Raw genomic sequence first — 4682 nt, 5'->3', positions numbered from 1 at the left:
TTTTTTTTGAGACAGAGTCTTGCTGGGTCGCCCAGGCTGGAGTGCAGTGGCCGGATCTCAGCTCACTGCAAACTCCGCCTCCCAGGTTTACACCATTCTCCTGCCTCAGCCTCCCGAGTAGCTGGGACTACAGGCGCCCGCCACCTCGCCCGGCTAGTTTTTTGTATTTTTTAGTAGAGACGGGATTTCACCCGGTTAACCAGGATGGTCTCAATCTCCCGACCTCGTGATCCACCCGTCTCAGCCTCCCAAAGTGCTGGGATTACAGGCTTGAGCCACCGCCCCCAGCCTAACATTGATGTTTTTAAACGGAGAATTTCAGAATTGATGGCACAAAACCTCACAATAAATATTTATCTCACTTTCCACCTTTTGTCCAAAAAGACACTACTCAAATGAACATATTTTACTGGATAGAGAGAGTTACAGTGTAGTAACCCTAGCGATGTGATATGGTCCTTGATTCTTAGTACATTAGCACCAATATATTTAGTTATTTAAATGTTATTCTCCCTGTTGACATTCAGGCCTTGAAGAGCTTAATTATAAATCAAATAGGTTATAATACTAGCTGAAGGGTATGTCTGGCCTAGAATAGGAAGATAAGAGTGTAGACATCAGAGAGCACTAGAAAGTTGCTTGGGACAAGAGGAAGGACAGGCATTGTATTGCTATAAAGAATTACCTAAGACCGTGCAACGTATAAAATAAATACATACCTACCTACATACATACATATATACATAAAATTTTAAAAAGCCTTAACTGACTCACAGTTTGCCACGACTGTGGAGGCCTCAGGAAACTTAAAGTCATGGTGGAAGTTGAAAGGGATGCAAAGGAGAGAGAGAGAGCATGAGCAGGGAACCACCGCACACTTTTGAACAGTCAGCTCTCACGAGATCTCACTCACTATCACAGGAACAGCGTGTGGGAAAACACCTCCATGATTTAATCACCTCCCTCCAGGTCCCTCCCTGGACACGTGAGGATTACAATTCGAGATGAGATTTAGGTGGGGAGGATGCAAAGCCAAACGGTATCAGGCATGAGGACCAAGGGAGACCACATCATGTCTATCTCTGAGTAGCTTTACTAAGAGTTGAAGGGTGATATCACTTTAAACGTGCTTTAAATTTCAGTTGTGTGTGTAGTGTGTGGACCACATTCAACTTGTTTCTTTCTTTAGGAAATAAGAATATTTACTATATAGAAAAAAAGAATTCAAACACAAAAAGAATAAAAATGTTTAATCTATATTTTCCTGAAGGGGTCAGACGCGGTGGCTCACACCTGTAATCCCAACACTTTGGGAGTCCGAGGCAGGCAGATCACTTGAGGTCAGAAGTTTGGGACCAGCCAGGCCAACATGGTGAAACCCCGTGTCTACTAAAAGTACAAAAATTAGCCAGGTGTGGTGGTGGACACCTGTAATCCCAGCTACTAAGGAGGCTGAGGCACGAGAATTCCTTCAACCCAGGAGGTGGAGGTTGCAGGGAGTCAAGATTCTGCCACTACACTCCAGCCTGGGAGACAGACAGAGACTCCATCTAAAAAAAAAAAAAAAAAAAAAAAAAAAAAAAAGGCAAGGCAAGGCAGAAAACTTCCACAGAAGTCAAAGATAATAAAATGTCACATGGATTTAGCCACAAACTTTTTATTTCTAAAATGTGGTTGTAGCTGAAAGCAAACTGGGCTTTTATGAAATGTTCTTATCCAGAGCCTTCCCCGTGAAGAATAATTTTCATTGTTTTATTTTCTAATCCACTGATTTTAACGAAATGCATCTGCCACATTCAAGGGAGCTGTAAAATGATAAATACTCACAATACTGAAAACTCCAGTTGCTCACTAAGCATATTTTGCATTTTCTGCCACATGGTGAACTTGAAAAAGAAAGTACATCTGGGTTATTGCTTTATGTTCTTATAAAGTATTGAGAGGTTCTTTTCTTCCTTTTACACAGTACCAACACAATTTTCTTAATAAAATATGTAATGGCATTTTTTTTTTGCATGTACTCTGTGCAAAACTGTCACAACAAAGCTTAGCACCATAAGAAATAGGTCACTGAAAGAGTTGTTACAAGCTGTGTGTCCTGGCTTTGTTCAATCCATTAGAATTACTAGATTTTAATTTTTTCTGAGTCAACACCATTCACGGAGCCTGTCATCTTTTATTAGCTAGATGGGAGTTTTTATAAAGATTCATAGTCCTTCTTCAAAAAATCTTTTTTTTTTTTTTTGAGAGGGTCTTGCTCTGTCACCCAGGCTGGAGTGCAGTGGCACGATCTTGGCTCACTGCAACCTAGGCTTCCCAGCTTCAAGCGATTCTCCTGCCTCAGCCTCCTGAGCAGCTGGGACTACAGGCACCCACCACCACGCCTGGCTAATTTTTTGTATTTTTAGTAGAGATGGGGTTTCACTGTGTCAGCTAGGAAGGTCTCGATCTTCTGACCTTGTGATTCGCTCGCCTTGGACTGCCAAAGTGCTGGGATTACAGGCTCAGAGCAATTAATCCAGTGATATGTTCAAGAGGTCTCTGCCCTGAGGAATCCGCTGCTGACCTATTATGAATCATTGTCTCCTGTACAGTCTAGCCGGACGGAAACTTTGTGCGCTGGAACTTAAAAACTAGTAATCAGAAATTCAATATTAAATATTACCAAAGACAGCCAAAGCCATTGGCTCATTGTTCCTGCCAAAACTATCATTCCCTGAATAATATTAATTATGAAAAATGATAGAACAAATTTCTATAAGTCACGTCTTTGTGAAATAAATGAATTTCTTTTTACAATATACATTTACATAAATAGGTTCCTCAAAAATAGGTACTTTATTGTGATTTCTTTCAAAACCAGTTTATTTGAACATGTTTTTAAAACCACAGTAAGGACCTTGTTAGAATCATCATATAAAATTATAGTTATAGATGAGTTCCACTACTGGTATCTCTTACTCTGCAGATTTTGAAGATACCCTTGATGATTATTAAAGCTTCTTGTTCCTTAGCAGAGAGAAGCTGACACACATACAAGTAAAGTAAGAATTGACAGGCTTTTACAGATAAGTAGAGAGGAATTGTTCTGACATCCATGCCTTGTAAGTTTAGAATTCTAAATTATTTCACCGGAAAAACTAAACTATCGTGCCTTTTCTATGGCAGTATATTAGACCATTTTTACACTGCTATAAATACCCAGGAGCAGATAATTTATAAATAAAAGAGGTTTACTTGACTCACAGTTCCCCATGACTTGGAAAGCCTCAGGGAACTTACAATTATAGTGGAAGGTGAAGGGGAAGCAAGGCACATCTTACATGGTGGCAGGAGAGAGAGAGAGAGCACAAAGGGGAAATTGCCATGCTTTTAAACCATCAGATCTCATGAGAACTCATTTACCATCACAAGAACAGCACGGGACAAACTGCCCTCAATTTGAGATGAGATTTGGGTGGGGAAATAGACCCAAACCATATCAGACAGGAATCCTCAACCTTGATTTGATTGGTGTTTGAATTAATCTCAAGTAGAACCCAAGAACAATGTCAGATGATAGGAGTGGCTCAACCTACATGTGCTGAGTATATTGGTAAACCGAAGGTCTCTCCACCCTATGCCTTCCCCATACCTACTATCCAGGAGGACTTTAAAAGAGCTTCAGTGTATCTTAGCCTCCTATTTCTGACAGGCTGGAATGTGCTGGAGAGAGAAATGTTGAAGTTACATGACTGAAAGTTTATAAATAATGTAGTAAAGTTCTAGAAAAGATTGTGGGAGAACTGACTTTAGACCACTTCCATTTTACAGTGGGATGAAGATAAACCCTGGCACACTGGTACCTGAATTTGTAGAGGAAGTAATGGTGCAGGGAAGAGTACAAAGAGGGTTGAGTGATGTCTATCTAATAGCTTTTAGTTTTTCTGTGAAGCATAAAACTAGCTCATTAATTTATAAGGAAGGAGCATGAAGTAATAAATTAATAAAAGTGAAAAATATTTTAAGCAAAAAATAGTTTGGGGCATAATTTTGAAGTGTCATGAATAATAGTATAAGAAGTTTGAATTTCTATCACTGAGAGTGAGTCATTTTATCTCATTTTATACTGGACTATCAACTGTTAAATTTGCAATTAAAAAGTCATTGATAATCTTAATGAGAGCCATTTCAGTAAGGGAGAAAGTCAAATTGAAATAAATGGAGCAATAATAGAGTAGAAGAAATGGGAATACAGAGATGGATTCAAACGTATGGCTCCAAAAGAAGCAAATTCTTTGACCCAGAAATTCTACTCCTGGGAATATATCCTAAAATCTTTAAAGATTTGGCATGTTTTTCATCACATTGCCTCTTCAAGTTCTGACACATGCAGTATACTCACAAGAATATTCAAATGAAAGCTAACTGTATTAATCCACCCAAGCATAATATGATAATCAAATTGTGATTGTTTAGGAAAGCCTTAAGAGAACATAACTTGACCTCAGATTGAACTGGGGCCCCCTATCCTTACCCTAATGTGTGTTTTAGGGTGTACATGTTTAGCAGTTCATTGGAAAGTGAGTAGGGTAGAAGTGGTAGCAAGTGTAAGAGAGCATGAGAAAGTGAGAACCAAAAAGACACACACGCACGCACGCACACACATGGCGGAAGGGGGAGACAGGGAAAGAGGGGGGGGG

The sequence above is a fragment of the Rhinopithecus bieti genome, unplaced genomic scaffold (genome assembly GCF_001698545.2).
Source record: "Rhinopithecus bieti isolate Rb0 unplaced genomic scaffold, ASM169854v2 scaffold_33326, whole genome shotgun sequence".
In the NCBI taxonomy this organism is placed as follows: Eukaryota; Metazoa; Chordata; class Mammalia; order Primates; family Cercopithecidae; genus Rhinopithecus; species Rhinopithecus bieti.
The sequence above is the reverse complement of the archived record's forward strand: the minus strand, read 5'-3'. Positions refer to the sequence as shown.